This window comes from Musca autumnalis, unplaced genomic scaffold (assembly GCF_047663935.1).
Source record: "Musca autumnalis isolate F117 unplaced genomic scaffold, ASM4766393v1 scaffold_3, whole genome shotgun sequence".
NCBI lineage: Eukaryota > Metazoa > Arthropoda > Insecta > Diptera > Muscidae > Musca > Musca autumnalis.
In genome coordinates this window covers 181,506,512-181,525,603 of record NW_027411866.1, presented here as the reverse complement: position 1 = coordinate 181,525,603, position 19,092 = coordinate 181,506,512, and the positions used below count along the sequence as shown (strand labels likewise).

The 19,092-nt window shown below is 36.6% G+C and overlaps 1 protein-coding gene across 2 annotated transcripts in view; it reads right to left on the bottom strand.

Moving 5' to 3' along the window:
- The window catches only part of kairos, a 525,872-nt gene that overhangs the window by 420,135 nt on the left and 86,645 nt on the right, over window positions 1-19,092 (bottom strand). The window contains exon 3 of one of the 2 annotated variants that reach the window (XM_073972379.1): window positions 8,514-8,580. The exons of the other annotated variant lie outside the window; for it this stretch is intronic. The gene's annotated coding sequence lies outside the window, so the exon portion shown is untranslated. The remainder of the gene's footprint in view (window positions 1-8,513; window positions 8,581-19,092) is intronic. 2 annotated transcript variants of the gene reach the window in all.

Here is a 19,092-nt window from a genome sequence, read left to right as displayed (position 1 = left end):
TGGACCAAATCGGTTTCTCCCTTCAAGAGTTATCGTGCGCATAAATTTTTCGAACATTTTCGGAAATTTGTGGAAGTGGTACCGGAAGGAGTGGACCGATATAACCCATCTTCGAACTTAAACTAAGTTTTGACAAAATATTGCCAAATTTTGGACTGAATCGGTTGATCCGTTCGAGAGTTATCGTGCGCTCCATCCAGCCAGACAGACAGACGGACGGACATGGCTAAATCAACTCCAAATTGTCTGAAACGGATTTCGTCCAAAAATCCTTGGGGTCTAAAACCATTATTTCGATGAGACACAGTTTGCCCGTATGGAAGTGTATATACCCTCGTTAGCATAAATGCTGAGGGTATAATAAAATACAAATGTGAAGTATGTTGAAATTGAAAACAAATTCCACCTCAACTGTTCTAAAAATTGATTTTTATTAACTTATTTTTCAACTTCTAATAACAGAAATACTTGTTAATCTAGTGGCTATAGAATAACTGGTAATTCAGTGTGACATGCCCTTGTTAAAATAATGACTTAGTATGGGGGTTTTGTAAGCAGTTACGACTACCAAAATGTACTATGAAAATCCATTATTTAGTAAGGAATTTTTTGATGGGGATCACAGCAGAAGTGTAGTTGTGGTCTAACTTTCCAGCTGCTCCAGTCTATATAATACAGGGATATGTCTCTTAAGCCTGACTCTAATGATCCAAACATGGAAAGTATAGGGAAGCAGTCCAGTCAAAATAATGTTTTTTTAACGCATATACCCCGCCGATAAATATATGAATTCCAGGTTATAACCTTACATTAGCTCACTGTTCGAAGGTCATAACCGGCTGGTCTTAGGGGACTTCACTGCTAAAAACGAGTCATGACATTCGGTTCTAAGTAATCCTTGAGGAGTATATGTTGATCAAATTGATTGGACGCCCCTAGCAGACTCAGGGGAAAGTGCCACAGATCACCAGAAATAAACATCCTGTCGTGCCACACTGTGAATCATGGGAAGCTAATTGCCTAGTATCAGAGAATTCCCCAATCACCAATTCAGAGAACTCCCCAACCCATCTGGTGTTCGGGTAGATGAAGGGACAATCGCCACTGAAGCTGATTGTTATATATCTACTGATCGAAAGTTATGCCAAATATGAATCGTACAGAACGATTTCGCTCTTGTCGCCCACAGCAACGATCCTTGAGGTTTTACTCATCCACCTCATCAAAAATTGCTACTCTATTGCCGATCATCTGCATGGATTCCGTAACAGCGCTGGATATCATCTCCAACCACAACAAGCCGTGCAATAGGACAGTGTTGGTGGCCCTCGTTCTAGAAAAAGGACATCGAGTAGACTACTCTCCGACTTATTCTACAGTCACTCTCTTCACCACTTGAACTGGCGAAATTAGGGTCACCATAAACATATTGGTCCATGGTGTACTAACTCGAAAATATTAAGTATAACGTTCGATACCATGTAATAATTAGGTCCTCAAGTCGCCTGTAGTGTGCACTTAAGGTGCTGCCAAGGAAACATTATGTGTGATATAAAAACGTTAGCGCTTTTAGCAAATTAAAATCCGAACGTTGCAGTCGCCTCAACTCGCCGTCATGTGGTCTGGGACCACACGATATTCTGCATACATTAAACTGTCCAAAACCCAACCATCTGTTTCCAGATTTTCGAGGTAACAGAATTTCCGAATATGGACACAGAAGAAGAGCCATAACCAGTTAATTAAAACGATGCACAAGCAATCATATTTGAGTTACTGTAACAACAATATTTCTAATTGTTTTTTATACCCTACACCACTATGTGGTAAGGGGTATTATGTGTTAGTGCATTTGTATGTAACATACAAAAGGAAGCGAGATAGACCCATAGTTCCTTCTAGGGATATACATAGAATCACTTTCTGAGTCGATTTATGCATGTCCGTCCGTCCGTTCGCAACATACAGGTCGCATTTGTTGACCGATTTCGCTGAAAATTGGAGAATACCATTTTTTTTAGCCGCATTTGTTGCCCAAAGCAGCTGAAATTTTGTACCATTTGAGGTTCCTAATGGACGCGAAATTGCTCCACTAAAAATTGTCAAGATAGGTCCACGGTTCGGTATAGTCCCCATATAACGATACCTCCCGATTTAAGGTATTTTATGGATCTTAGCCACATTTTTTGCCCAAACTAGCTGAAATTTTACATTTGAGGTTCTCAATGGCCGCGAAATTGCTCCACTAAAAATTGTCAAGATAGGTCCACGGTTCGGTATAGTCCCCATATAACGATACCTCCCGATTTAAGGTATTTTAGGGATCTTAGCCACATTTTTTGCTTGAACTAGCTGAAATTTTACATATGTGGTTCCCAGTGGCCACGAAATTTCGCCACTTAAAATTGTTAAGATAGGTCCATGTTTTTTGTAGCCCCCTATAACGGTACCTCCCGATTTTAGGTATTTTAACGATTTTCCCCAAATATGGCTCCAATTTGCCATTTGGAGTTTAATGAGTTCAAAAAATTTACTTTAATGTTTGTTTTGGGTTATTAAAAAACTTCTCCACCAAGAATTATGGACTTACATATGTCCACGTTTTGATATAGCCCCGAATTTTGGTATAGCTTCCATATTAAAGTACCGCTAGATTTTAGGCACTCTGCAGTTTTTATATACTTTTTATACCCTACACCACTAAGTACTTTCATCATTAAGCTAAGCATTTGCGTATTGGGATGTATACTAATTATTCCATTTTTACATATTTCGACTGGTGTAGGGTATTACATAGTCGGCCCCGCCCGACTTTGGTCTTTTCCTACTGGTTTTTTCTTGTTTTATCTTTAAACCTTTATTGTTGGTTTTTTTTAAGTAATCCAAGTTTGAAACAAAACTAGCAGTATATATTTATTACATTTAGTTGAGCAAACTCACCGCTAATAAGAGAAAAGCGAACCATAAAAATTAATGAAACCTCATTAGTGGTAATACAAAATAATTGGATACTTTTTTCTACCGTGGTATCACCTTCATTTGTTTCGACATCAAAACTTAATTAGTTTGGCTGGGTTGGGTTAAGTCTTTTGGAAAAGAAGTTGAAAACAAAGGATAGTAACAAAGTTATTATTAAACGCATTAAAATGGATTCATGTTGCTGGAAACGAGAATATTATTTTAAGTTGGCTATAAACAAAAACAAAACTATTTTCCACTAATGCCCGTAATTTCTACGCGTAGTTATCTATGAGTTCATGGATATCCACCGTGTAAGCAAAATTTCATAATTTCAATGCATAGGTAACGTTACCGGGTTGAAAACGGATATTGCCTGGTTGATCGTTGCCAATGTGTTAAAAATTGTAAAACACTTATATGTGGCAATGTTTTTACGAAATCATGAATGAAAATCACCAATGGTACCACATGTTTTTAATATTTACACGCCTCGGTAAATGGCACGTAGAAATTACCAAATGCGTAAGTAAAGATAACTAATAGGTAGCTACCTACCCGGTTACCTAGGGCTAGAAATTACGGACATAAAATCCCTTAAAGCACAAAGGAGTTATAAGCAATTTTAAAGATAAAATAAACGAAAGAGATAATAATAAAATATCACAAATATGTCCAGGTTTGCACAATGGACATTAGTATTCGATATTTTTTGTACCAAATGTCAAAATGAAAACTTTTGTCATATCTCCATAAACTGTATTCAAATTCACATAATCATCTCAGACAATGCTCAGTTAGAGATCATACCTCTGTTATTAATGACACAGAAACTGATTTTAAATTAACCTATGATATTATTGGTTTGCCACCGTTGTGTATCGTTAGGCATATTCGCCCGGAACACTGAATACCTAAGTTCGATGCCCAGGCAATACAACATATTGCTTTTCAGCGATGCCTAAAATTCCCCTCAGCGTTGTAGACATTTCCAGAGCATTTCACTACTAACTACTCTGAAAGTGTTATGTCAAGTTATGTCAATAAGGATGGTTCGGAAACTTCTTAGCCTATCAATGAAAGAGAATAGTTCGTTTTTCAAAAATATTTTTATTTTTCAATATAATCTCCTGAAACTTCAATACACTTAGTCCAACGCTTTTCTAGCAATTCTATCCCTTGATTAAAATAGTTTTCCTCAAGGTCTTCAAAATAGTGGTTTACAACTGTAATTGCATCTTCATTTGAGGTAAAACGCTTGCCAGCAAGGAATTTTTTTAGATTTGGGAACAAGTAAAAGTCGCTGGGAGAATAAGGTGGGTGGTAAAGCAACTCGTACTTTAATTCGTTGATTTTAGCCATTGTTAAAACACTCTTGTGCGCTGGTGCCGTTGTCTTGATGAAAAATTATTTTTTTGTGTTGTAAGCCAGGACGTTTTTCTCGAATTTGTACATTTAATTGATCCAAAAGGTTGCAATAGTACTCTGAATTTATTGTTTTACCCTTTTGCAGATAGTCAATCAATAAAATGCCTTTGAGGTCCAAAAAAACCGTTGCCATAACCTTACCAGCCGATTGAATTGTTATTGCCTTCTTTGGGGCACTTCCTCCAGCTTCAGTCCATTGTTTGGATTGTTCTTTTGTCTCTGGAGTATAGTGGTGGATACATGTCTCATCAACAGTTATGAAACGACGCTTAAAATCCATTTTATTTCGCTTAAAACGATCCAAACAAGCTTGAGAAATGTTCATTCTTATGAGTTTTTGATCGACTGTTAACGAATGCGGCACCCATCTTGCAGAAAGCTTTTTCATCTGTAGTTCTTCATGCAAAATAAATTGGACTCGATCATTCGAGATGCCCATGATATTAGGAATTTAACGCACTTTTATTCTTCGATCATTTAATACCATATCATGCATTTTGGCTACAATTTCTGTTGTTGTTGCTGTTTTTGGACGTCCACTAAGTGGTTCATCTTCAATGCTTGTACGACCACGTTTAAATTCAGCAACGCAATTGTTTACTGTTGCATATGAAGGAGCACTTTCACCTAACACATTCACCATATCATTATGAATTTCTTGTCTCGATAAACCTTTTTTATGTAAATATTTAATGACAGCACGCATTTCTAATTTTTCCATTGTAAAAAAATTGTGGATGCGTCTTTTTTGAACACCTGTTTCTATATGAAGGAGTTGCCAGATCGAAACAAAATTTAACATGTGTTAATAACAGAGATGGAAGTTTCCAAAACACTTAATTTTTTCTGTTTATGCCCCGCTTTTTGTGCTATGCTAAGAAGTTTCCGAACTGCCCTCGTAAGGATAAAGCAATCGTAATTTCTTAATCGAAGTACCATTTATTTATGATCTGTCGTGATTTAAAAATTGTGATTCACGTATTATTATCACGAAATTTGACCCTGAAATCACAGTTAACGTATAAGCACGTATAATCAGACTTACGAGCAGAAACACATCAGAAAATCGTTTTTGCTGAAAATGTTTTATTTAGAGGTTTTTCAAAATGTTGTAAACTTTTTTTCGGAAAGCTTGAACTTGACCCCAAATGTAGAGCTTTTTGGACCGACCCTTCCTCTTGATAATAGTGGACGTTGCATATAAATATGGACCTCTGCCAATAAATTATAGCTGATTCGGTTGGAAGTTTTGGTAAAGGGACTTCTATTTCATTGTGAACTCAAAATATCAAATCGCAAAAAGTCGATGAAATCTTAAACACAGTTACAGTTAATTTGGAGCTATAACAAAACATGGACATATCTCCGAACTAATTGTTTTGGACTCCAAGTATTTTATATAAAATCTGTCTAGCTTTTTCGCCAAAATGGTGCGCACGAAGGTGTCAGTCCAAATTTCATCCAGACAATTTTAAACATTTCTTGCAGCATATTCCTAAACATTTTCTGAAAATTGCATGAAATTTGGTTCAGTAATTTTGGAAAAATAATGTATTGAAAAGAGTGGTCGTAGTCATGAGTCTCAAGATATAACACATTTAAAAAAGTGGGCGTGGTCCGGTATTTTGGCTTCAAATATGTACCTAAGGTCAGGGACACAACCCCATTGTCTCCCAAAATGTATGCTGAATATACATATAACGTTTAAAAGAAATACGTGGGAACGTACCTCACCTCCTCTGATACTCATAAAGTATTTGCTGCAAATTTCATGGAAATCCGTTTAGTAGTTTTGGAGATACACAACAACAATTGTCTCGCATATTAATTTCCAAACCTATATATTCGTAATTATTATACCCTACACCATTATGTGGGGAGGGTTTTATAAGTTGGTTTTGGCCAAAAAGTTTGTAACGCATCGAAATAATGGTCGTGTGTCCGTCCGTCTGAAATTTTGGGTGTTGATGGGGGTCCCGGAGGGGAAGAAGCCTATTGATTTTGGTGATGGTCGGATAATATTTAGGGGTCGGAAAGGGCAAAAAAATTTAGGTGGATAAAAAGACAACGTTTTTTTTTCCAAAGCGAATATCTCAGCTTCTATATGGGGTATACCAAAAGCCAAACCTGACAATGAAAGTAGAAAATATCACATTTCTTATGATGTAAAGCAGGTGCTCGTAGGTGATCACACAACGAAGATATCACAATAGTAGCAAATAAAACCCCAATTTTCATTTTTGCGATTTTAATTATTTTGACGAATATCACAGCTTCGGTTCAAAACTTTCCAAAAGCAAAGCCTGTATATGAAAGTAGAAGATCTCGTCTTTACAATGATGCAAACGAGATCGGCGTAGGTAACCAAATAACGGAGATATCGCAATAGTCGGTAATACATTCCATTTTTCTATTTTTTTGGAAATCACGCTACAGGTCGCAATTTTGATCGGATCGTCACGAAAATTAATGGGAGTCTCACAGATGAAGAAGCCTATTGATTTTGGTGAAGGTCGGATAATATTTAGGGGTCGGATTGGGCAAACACTTATTTGGAGAAAAGTCAAAATTTTATTTCAAAGCCAATATCTCTGTTTCTTTAAGGGGCATATCAAAAGCAAAACCTGGCAAGGAAAGAAGAAAATATCATCTTTACAACGATGTAACGTAGGTTGTCGTAGCTGCTCAAACAACAGAGATATCGCAATAGTCGGTAATGCATCCCATTATCCGATTTGTTTGTAATCACGCTACAGGTCGCAATTTTGATCGGATCGTCACAAATTTTTGGGGCTTAATGGGGGTCCCACAGAGGAAGAAGCCTACTGATTTTAATGATGGTCGGATAATATTCAGGGGTCGGAATGGGCAAAAACTTATTTGGAGAAAAGGTCTACGTTATATTTCAAAACCAATATCTCTGTTTCTTTAAGAGGTATATCAAAGCAAAACCTGGCAAGGAAAGTAGAAAATATCATCTTTACAACGATGTAACGTAGGTTGTCGTAGCTGCTCAAACAACAGAGATATCGCAATAGTCGGTAATGCATCCCATTATCCGATTTGTTTGTAATCACGCTACAGGTCGCAATTTTGATCGGATCGTCACAAATTTGACGGGTCCCACATAGGAAGAAGCCTATTTAATTTGGTGATGGTCGGATAATATTCAGGGGTCGGAATAAGCGAAAAGCTTATGTGGAGAAAAGTCAACTTTTTTTCTTATGCGAATATCTCCGTATGTTGGCATCCAGAGAGAAAGAGGCATATTATTTTTGGTGGTAGTCGGATTATATTCCCTAAAAGAAATGTTTACCTGTGAAAAGCTTATGCACAGGGGTAGTGGTGTAGGGTATCACATGGTCGGCCCCGTCCCGACTATAGCCTTTGCTTACTTGTTTTAAATGTGGCTTTTTTAAAAAAATGGGGTATAGGATAAGTGTCCCACCCGCTCCGAAATTCCACAAAATTTGTAGCCTATTTTTACCGGGGTCATCACTGTACATTCCCTGTCAATTTCAGGAAAATCGGTTCAGTAGTTTTTGTAGAAAAGATACAAATTTAAAAAAGTGGTCGTGGTCTAAATATCATGTCATGGTCATTATATTTTGCCCAAACTTAGTTTCAGTTCGAAGATGGGCAATACCGGCCCACAACTTCCGGTACTTCCCCCCAATATTTAAGAAATGTTACTAAAATGGTATGTACGATATTTCTTGTACGGGGCAACCAATTTGATCTAAACTTTGGATCTCCTAATATTTTGTCTAATTTAGTTTATCTCGGTCCGTATCGATCCTCTCCAGAGGCTGAGGGTATATCTCTGTCGGCAAAGCCGACTGACACTTTTTTACTTCTTTTACTGTCATAGGCTATTATTAAATTATCGGGAAAACCGCCCTAGTGTTCTTGATTTTCTTAATTTAAATATATAAAATTCATACAAATGAAAACCAAATCAATACAATTTAATATTTAATTAAATTGTCAAGAAATAAATTAAATATAAATTCATTTGAAAATGTGATTTTATATTTCATCAAAAAACTTTGATTTGACTTACTATTAAAAATGTATTTGTGAAATAATACAAAGAAATATTTATGGTTATAAAACAAAACACATACCATTGTAACAGCAATAAACCTGTGGTAAATTTAATAAAAATTTTTATGAGGAATTATTTGCAGAATTCTGTAAAGAAAGGGAGACAAAAATAATTAAATATATTACATTTCAAAGAAACCAATAGAAATGTGTATGTGTGGTCAATATAAATGTGTATATTTATTTTTATTTATTTACATGTGGATTTATGTATGTACACAGGAAAAAACTTAAACGAATAAATCCTCAATTAAAATAAAAAAATGGTCAGTGAGTGTGACCAATATTGCGTATGAGTATTGATTTGTATGTAAAAATATATTGTATTTAATATTACTTATACGACATTTGCAACATTGAATGCAGAAAGTCAGACACATGTGATTTAATTGTTTATTTTACATATTTTTACAATACTTTTCTTATATCTTGAGGACAATCAAACTACACAAAATTTATTTCAAGATATTTAAAGGTCAGTTTGTAGAAGTATATATTCTATATCATTGTTTCAATATGTCTCACAAAAAAATTATAAAAGAAACATGATTTTTAACAAAAATCTTTAAAAAAAACTGATTGCACTTAAAATATACTTTATAATTTATATTGATATTTTGTCAGCATCCAACATGTGGTTTTTATCTTTGTGATTTTAATCAATAACTTCCCTGATGCAGTTGGAAATGTACTCTATTCAACTGGACTGACAACGTTATACCCGTTAAGCTGTTAAAAGACAACATCACCCACATATAGCAAAATATAAAACTGAATGAAAGAAGAAGAAAAGGATATTTTACACAACATTGTTGACAAACCAATTCACATTTTTTCCAATATCTGAACAACCGACATCATGTTACAGCAAGAAAGACCAATGACCATTTATTGGGGTAACATAAAATTTTCATTTTTACTATCGTTCTGGAGGAAAATTAAGCTGCATCCAGCAGGAAAGGTTTCTACCATAGCAATCGATAAGGTTGCAAGTAATTAAAAAAACAGCAACAGAAACAACCAATGAAAAGATTATTGTGGTTTCTTCAGTGACATGCACATGCATTTGTAGCCATTTTTCCTATCAATATATTCAGAGGAAGGAATTAATAACCATAACACCAAGAGAAGAAATGAAAGGTTAAGCTTTACAACAGAGATGAGTTGGAGATATCGTAAGTCTCAGGCATTAGTAAGGCTAATTCCTAAAAAAAACTAGAATAACTCTAGGATTTAATCTGCTTCTTCTTATTAATATTCATTATAGTCGTGGTCTGTAAGCAATTATTATAATAAATAATTTAATTAGTAAAATTAACAATCAAATAATTTGACCATCTGTGATCTTAAAAAATGAAAAAAAGTTCTCTTTTATTTTATATCTTATACTAGCTGACCCGGTCCGCGTTGCTGGCCCGTTTTTAGTTTTCCGTGTAAACATTTATAACACATCTACATATGTATATATCTACACCTTTTCAGATTTAATTCGAATCATTTTAGTTGTAATTCGAGAATTCCATTTTTAATTCGTAACATTTCAATTGTAATTTGAATTATTCCATTTGTAATTCGAATTTATCTATTTGTAATTTGAATTATTATATTTGTAATTCGAATTATTCCATTTGTAATTCAACTTATTTCACTTGTAATTCGAACTATTTTATTTGTAATCCGAATTATTCCATTTGTTCCTTTCCTTTTTATAAATGGAATAAATCGAATTACAAATGGAACAATTTGAATTACAAATAGAATAATCGAATTACGAATGAAATGTTGCGATTTTCGAACCGAATTGATGCATTTCTCTTGAAACTTCATAAAATACAATTTTTAGCAAAACTCTCATGTAATTGTATCTCCAGATTTAAAATAGAAAATTCTTTTTATTATACCCTCCACCATAAGATGAAGGGTATAACTAACTTTTTGTTTTCCTTTCTAACACTTCGAATTTTTTGATCAGAATAAAAATGAGCTAATGTAGCGATGTTCTTCAGCTGAAATCAAGATACAGCCCGCAATATTCAACATTGAACTTTGTAATAAATTTCTCCTAGGATGTTTGGTATTGTAAATGGGTTATACCGGTCCACGTTTTGATATAAACCCCATGGAACTGTACCACCCGATTTTCGGTATTCGCCATTAAATGGGATTTAGTCTTCCTTGGGGTATAAGCATTCCCATTTTGTGTCCAGTTTTTGATAAAGCACCCGATGTTGGATATTTGCAAGATTTTAGCCAAATTATTAAACTGAAATGGCTATAATTTGGTTTGTTGGGTGTCGTAAATACTTCTGCCGATTATTGTCGCTACAGGTCCACTTTTTGATAAAGCTCAAATAGAACGATACCTCATGAATTTCTATAGTAAAGAGGTTTTGCCTAATTTTCCCACCGAAATGGTTGTTGGTCTCCGTCGGGGGTCGTAAACATACCTGCAGAGACTTGTCGGTATAAGTCAACGTTCTGATATAGGTACCATAGAACAGTTTGGAGGTTACCCACCGTCATGGCTACAATTTGGTATTTAGTCCCTACTTTCTGCATTACCAGTAAGCTGAATAATAATGGGTTACTTCTTAAATTTTTAAAAGGAAAAATTACATTGTGATTAGGGCTTCGACTGTAGTCCTTGGCAATATTTGGTTTTCTCGTTCATAATTGTTCGTAAAGAAGACCTGCTCACCTAGGGACCTAGCTGACCCGGTTCCGCGTTGCTGGCCCGTCGTTTTGGATTTCCATGTAAGCATTAGTAATCTATCAACAATTTATCTAATATTGATACCTCTAGATTTTCGAACCGAATTGACGATATGTTGATGTTTTGGTATAACCCTCATACAATGGTATCTCCAGATGTAGAATAGAAAGTTACTTAAATTATAGCTTCCACCATACGATGTTTAAGGGTATTATTAACTTTGTGATAAATTTGTGATCAACATAAAAAATAAGTCGATATAACGATATCCGTCAGTCTATCTGTTGAAATCAAGATACAGCTCGCGATATTTAACATAAAACTCTTCAAATTGGTACAGAAGTTTCTATTTATTACTCGTAGCACGTTTGGTATTGAAAAGTTATTATATCAGTCCACATTTTGGTATAGCCGCCATACCACTGACCGCCCGATTTGCATTATTTTCAAGGTTTTAACAGCATTATCTTACCGAAATGACAATAATTTGGTACTTAGTCTCCCTTGGAGGCATAAAATATTTCTGTAATAAATTATCCCGAGTCTCGATATTTTGAAGGTTTTAGTGTCGTAATTCCACAGAAATGGCTATTAAAAGTTCAGTGTGGCTTTAAAATATAGAATATTCGGTACAGGTCCAGGTTTTGTAAATAGTCATCGCTATATTTCTAATTTCTGTATTTGTATGTGTATAGCCACATTATTCATACGAAATGGCTATAATTGGTACTTAGTCTCCCTTGGGGGTATAAAACATTTCTGCAGAGAATTATTGGATTGGAGAATAATTATTATCCACGTTCTAATACATCTACCATAGGACTGTACCTCCCGATTTTCAATATTTTGGAGTTTTTAGAGTCATTGTTCCACCGAAAAGGCTACAATTTGGTGTTTAGTCTCCATTATGGGTATAAAACATTACCGCTAGAAGTTGTTATGTGGCCTCCGTTGAACGACACCTTCCGATTCTCGGTATTTCCAAGGTTTTAGCGGCATTATTCAACATTATTTGGTATGTAGTCTCCTTTAGAAAGGTATCAAATGTAGCGATGTAGAAAGGTATCAAATATTTTAGCGGAGAATTGTCGGTAAAATTTACGTTTCCATATAGGCCCATAAAACGATACCTACCGATTTTTGGGGATTTTTTTCAACCGAAATGTCTGAACCTGATTTCAATATAATTTATGCTGGTGGGTAACGTCGTTTTTACTTGTTGTTTGCAAAGTGCTGTTTCATTGAGCACGTTATTATTTTACACTTTTAAACATGAAACATCGGTGATTCATAAAAATTACTTCAAAATGCTAGTTGAATTTATCTAGACTCTGCTGTATTTCAAGCCATAAAGTTAATGTTCAGCGTGAAAGAATAAAGTTTTCAAAAATTGGACGCAATCGCGATATTCTGATTCAAAAAACCCATTATTGACAGAGGCCACAATTACTATTGTTTTTAGTAATACGTCTAATAATCTCTGAGTTTCGCGATTTGTTAAAACCTGTTATGGGAGAGGTCCCCCATCCCCTCCATTTTCTGTATTCTGCCACCTTATGAAACTGCACACACGGAAGTCTAATTTAGAACATCATGTCAGTCTTAAAGAATTTATATACATTTAGATAGATCAGAGCATAGTTTACCCGTCGTTTTAGTGACCATTTCACATTTTTAGACGTTCCAGTTAGTTAACCATCTTTGAAATTACGTTTTGCCTGATTTCTCAATCAATTTTTTTGGAATTTCGATCACGCAGCATTTTACATTATCGATGTTGTACTGTATTCCAAAATGTGGGCTGATCGCGCTTTCCCACTTATTGAAGCCAGTGTTTTTATAGCGTTTGTGTAGTCACGCTCACTAAAATTAAGGATATTATCTATACATTTTTGAAAAATTGGGCTGACCGCGATATTCCACTTGCGAGATGACCATACAGTATCAAGACAATTATTACCATAGTATTGCAAGCAATTTTTAAACAATACGTTCAAAAATATCTTTGATTTCACGTTTTCTTAAAAACAATTGTGGGGAAGGTACCCTGATCACTCAACTGACCAGTATAAAAAGTAGATAAAAACCTATTCTCAGACCTAAAAACTCCATATACAAAATTTCGTGGAATTCGGTCCAGTCGTTTCGGAGGAGTTTCATTTCGAACATCATGGCAGACTCGAAGAATTTTATATATATATAGATTTTATATATTTATAAGAATTTTTTTTTATTATTTTCATTCAGGACTGGCATTTTTCTTTGACAAAAAGTCTGACCACTTCTTGCTTAGCAGTATTTTTGTGACGTATTCGCTTGTTGGAGATGACACCAATACGTACTGCAGAGGCCCACACACTGTTACCAGAGTTCTATATTATTATTGTAGTCCTATATATGTATGTTAAATCTGTCATTTATATTTTATACTCTACAAAATGTTTCTGTTCATCTCTACGTGCGTAGCAACATTGAAGAGTTAATTGGTTTTTTTCCACAGTTTCGCGTGGGTAGACAAATGAAATTGTTATCAATTTAAATTGAAAAATTGTCCCTCACAAATGAGCGGGAAAGTAAACAAGAACGTTTTACAAGTGAACGATTTTGATGGACCATTGGTCAGCAATAACGGTTGTTTTTTATGGCAGTTCTGCTGTATAAGCTCAATTCATTAAATTGGCAAAAAAAGTAGCAACAGAAATCACCATGCATGATGCCGGACAAAAACTGCACCATCATCGGACATGGTTAGTGGCAATGAAATCTTTCAATAAAATATTATTGCGATAAAATTTGTTTTGCAATAAATACAACACAACCACAATGTCAAAGGGTATTATCATCACGTCAGGGGCCATGTGCAATAATATTAATCACAGCATGATATTTTATTTGTGGAAAGGCCGATGCAACAATATTTCATACTCATTTTCTTTTTTTGTGGTTATCCAAGGCGTATGGGATTTATTTACGAGAAAAGTTGAAGAAATATTCATCACACGCTCCATCTCGTCATGATTTTTGTTGAGAGCAGACTAGCACATAATTGTGATAACATTTTAAGGGTTTTTTGTTTGTGACAGCTGTATACGTTAAGTTTGCTTCCTAAGCAATTATTTAATCTAGAAAGAGAAATACTTTTGGCAATAATTTGTAAGTGTAGGTGATATAAATAATATGGTTATTCTGAAAATATTTCCTATTTAATGTCGAAATTATAGCCTTCATAAAGGACCCTTTCTCACAAAAAGGTCTAACAGAGCACCCTTTCTTTTTCAAGAAGCAAGGGCCTAATAAAGCACCCTTTCTTACCGAAAGGGTCAATAGAAGCACCCTTTCTTCCCGAAAGGGTCTGTAGAAGCACCCTTTCTTCCCGAAAGGGTCTACAGAAGCAGTCTTTGTTCCCGAAAGGGTCTACAGAAACAGCCTTTCTTCCCGAAATGGTCTACAGAAGCAGACTTTCTGCCCGAAAGCGTCTACAGAAGCACCCTTTCTTCCCGAAAGGGTCTACAGAAGCAGCCTTTCTTCCCGAAAGGGTCTACAGAAGCACCCCTTCTTCCCGAAAGGGTCTATAGAAGCACCCTTTCTTCCCGAAAGGGTCTGCAGAAGCACCCTTTCTTCCCGAAAGGGTCTACAGAAGCACCCTTTCTTCCCGAAAGGGTCTACAGAAGCACCCTTTCTTCCCGAAAGGGTCTACAGAAGCACCCTTTCTTCCCGAAAGGGTCTACAGAAGCAGCCTTTCTTCCCGAAAGGGTCTACAGAAGCACTCTTTCTTCCCGAAATGGTTTATAGAAGCACCCTTTCTTCCCGAAATGGTTTATAGAAGCACCCTTTCTTCCCGAAATGGTTTATAGAAGCACCCTTTCTTCCCGAAATGGTTTATAGAAGCACCCTTTCTTCCCGAAATGGTTTATAGAAGCACCCTTTCTTCCCGAAATGGTTTATAGAAGCACCCTTTCTTCCCGAAATGGTTTATAGAAGGAACCTTTCTTCCCAAATGGTTTATAGAAGCACCCTTTCTTCCCGAAATGGTTTATAGAAGCACCCTTTCTTCCCGAAATGGTTTATAGAAGCACCCTTTCTTCCCGAAATGGTTTATAGAAGCACCCTTTCTTTCCGAAAGGGTCAATAGAAACACATTTTCTTCCCAAAAAAGTCTATAGAAGCACCCTTTCTTCCCGAAAAGGTCTAAGAAGCACCCTTTCTTCCCGAAAAGGGTTTATAGAAGCAACCTTTCTTCCCGAAAGGGTCTATAGAAACATCCTTTCTTCCCGAAAGGGTCTATAGAAGTACCCTTTCTTCCCGAAAGGTTCTACAGAAGCACCCTTTCTTCCCGAAAGGGTATATAGAAGCACCCTTTCTTCCCGAAAGGGTCTATAGAAGCACCCTTTCTTCCTCAAAGGGTCTATAGAAACACCGTTTCTTCTCGAAAGGGTCTATAGAAGCACGCTTTCATCCCAGAAGGTTCTATAGAAGCATCCTTTCTTCCCAAAAGGTCTATAGAAGCAACCTTTCTTCCCGAAAGGGTCTATAGATGCGCCCTTTCTTCCCGAAAGGGTCTATAGATGCGCCCTTTCTTCCCAAAAATGGTCTCCAGAATCACCTATTCTTCCCGAAAGGGTCTATAGAAGCACCCTTTCTTCCCGAAAGGGTCTATAGAAGCACCCTTTCTTCCCGAAAGGGTCTATAGAAGCACCCTTTCTTCCCGAAAGGGTCTATAGAAGCACCCTTTCTTCCCGAAAGGGTCTATAGAAGCACCCTTTCTTCCCGAAAGGGTCTATAGAAGCACCCTTTCTTCCCGAAAGGGTCTATAGAAGCACCCTTTCTTCCCGAAAGGGTCTATAGAAGCACCCTTTCTTCCCGAAAGGGTCTATAGAAGCACCCTTTCTTCCCGAAAGGGTCTATAGAAGCACCCTTTCTTCCCGAAAGGGTCTATAGAAGCACACTTTCTTCCCGAAAGGGTCTATAGAAGCACCCTTTCTTCCCGAAAGGGTCTATAGAAGCACCCTTTCTTCCCGAAAGGGTCTATAGAAGCACCCTTTCTTCCCGAAAGGGTCTATAGAAGCACCCTTTCTTCCCGAAAGGGTCTATAGAAGCACCCTTTCTTCCCGAAAGGGTCTATAGAAGCACCCTTTCTTCCCGAAAGGGTCTATAGAAGCACCCTTTCTTCACGAAAGGGTCTATAGAAGCACCCTTTCTTCACGAAAGGGTCGATAGAAGCAATAAATGCAGCCTTTCTTCCGGAAAGTGTCTATAGAAGCACATTTTCTTCCCGAAAGGGTCTATAGAAGCACCCTTTCTTTCCGAAAGGGTCTATAGAAGCACGCTTTCTTCCTGAAAGGCTCTATAGAAGCATCCTTTCTTTCCGAAAGGGTCTATAGAAGCACGCTTTCTTTCCGAAAGGGTCAATAGAAGCACCCTTTCTTCTCGAAAGGGCCTATAGAAGCACCCTTTGTTCCAGAAAGGATCTATAGAAGCACCCTTTCTTCCCGAAAGGGCCTATAGAAGCACCCTTTGTTCCGAAAGGGTCAATAGAAGACCAGAAAGGGTCTGTAGAAGCACCCTTTCTTCCCGAAAATGTCTATAGAAGCAAACTTTTTTCCCCAAAGGGTCTACAGAAGCACCTTTCTTCCCCAAAGAGTCTATAGAAGCACCCTTACTTCCCGAAAGTGGTCTATAGATGTACCCTTTCTTCCCGAAAGGGTCTTCAGAAGCAACTATTCTTCCCGAAAGGGTCTATAGAAGCACCTTTTCTTTCCGAAAGGGTCTATAGAAGCACCTTTTCTTTCCGAAAGGGTCTATAGAAGCACCCTTTCTTTCCGAAAGGGTCTATAGAAGCACCCTTTCTTTCCGAAAGGGTCTATAGAAGCACAATTTCTTCCCGAAAGGGTCTATAGAAGCACCCTTTCTTCCCGAAAGGGTCTATAGAAGCACCCTTTCTTCCCGAAAGGGTCTATAGAAGCACTCTTTCTTCCCGAAAGGGTCTATAGAAGCACCCTTTCTTCCCGAAGAGGTCTATTGAAGCACCCTTTCTTCGCGAACGGGTCTATAGAAACACCCTTTCTTCCCGAAAGGGTCTATAGAAGGACCCTTTCTTTACGAAAGGGTCTATAGAAGCACCTTTTCTTCACGAAGGGTCTACAGAAGCACCCTTTCTTCCCGAAAGCGTCTATAGAAGCACGCTTTCTTCGCGAACGGGTCTATAGAAGAACCCGTTCTTCGCGAACGGGTCTATAGAATCACCCTTTCTTACCGAAAGGGTCTATAGTCGTACCCTTTCTTCCCGAAAGGATCTATAGTCGTAACCTTTCTTCCCGAAAGGGTCCATAGAAGCACCCGTTCTTCCAAAAAGGGTCTATAGAAGCACCCTCTCTTCCAGGAAGGGTCTATAGAAGTACCCTTTTTTCCAGAATGGGTCTATGGAAGCACCCTTTCTACCGAAAAGCGTCTATAGAAGCACCTTTGTTACAGAAGTTGCTTCTTAACAGGAGCATTCTTTCTTTAAATGAGTTCCTTTGAAACAGCATTTACTCTTGCTTACGCAAAACACACACGCCTGATTTAAAATAATTTCTACTTTAATGTGACAATATCACACTGGGGGCTCATTTCCACTTCCACTCACACAAACAAAAACCCTATCACGGGTATTGTTTGCAATCCGTAGCACATCGTTATAACAAAACCAGAAACTGAGACTTGGCCTGGTTACACACTTTTGTGTATAACTTCGAACACCTTTAGTGTAAATAGTTCTAAAGGAAATCACAACTTTCACATTATGTTGATTGCTACGATATGGTAGTGTGCGTGAGTGTGTGCTACAAATTACACACACTTATGTTCACATATACATACAAAAAAGCACCCCTGCGGATTATTTGTTCTCTTCCATATGATTGGTGTTCAATAGTTTTGAACAGATTGGCTATTGTATATGGAATGAAATCACAGTATAAGGATAATACAACAAACACACCTTGGTGACCTCTGAGTCAAACCACTTTTCGAAAAATGGTCATGTAGCTTTTGGCCATCATGCTGGGAGTTGGTTATTATGGTATGTCAACTAAGCAAAATCAATAGAAACGAAACGTTAATAAGACTCAAAGCCAATGCAGCAACAACAAAATGCCAAGCATTACCTGTTGGCTCGCAGTCGAATAAAAGCGTAAAAGAAGAAATGACCATCGAAGGGACATTGAATGAGGGAAGATTATGGGAAATCACAATTTAAGGAAAAAAGTTACGGGATACAATTTAACGTGGTAATCCATTTTAAGGGGGAAAGGTATGTAATTGCAATGCAATTACTATTTACGCCCTCAAAGGTTAAAATAGATTGAACAGTGTGTGTCTTTGAAAGGAGTCGTTTGTTTCTTTAATAAAATTTACAGCACATGAATGAAATATTTCAATTTTAATAATGTTTTTTTTAGCGAAGAATGTTGAAACTTCTTGTTTAAAGAAGTGAGATAGTGCTTTGTTTTGGAAATTCGTGCTTTATCGGTAAGAAATGTACTAAAAGGTTTTTAATGTCATGCTAATATATTTTAGTCTTTAGGCTAAAGTGAGTATATGGGCAACATTTCTGAAAATTTAACATAGTTGAAGCCAAAGTTTACCCTTTTATAACTTGCGTACCGTGGTTTAAATGCTTTTGGATAAAATGAAATGTTTTTAGAATTGGCAAAAATATTTGCCATCTATTTGCCGTCATCAACATTGGTCATCTCACCAATGTATAACATTTTAAAATTTGATCTAGGTCTACCATTAAATGATGCTTATATTTTGAATATACTTTATAAGTGCTTTTTGAAATTTTGCTTCTAATTTCATTCGGCAAACATGTTTTTCAAAAAAATCATATATAGGATTCTAGA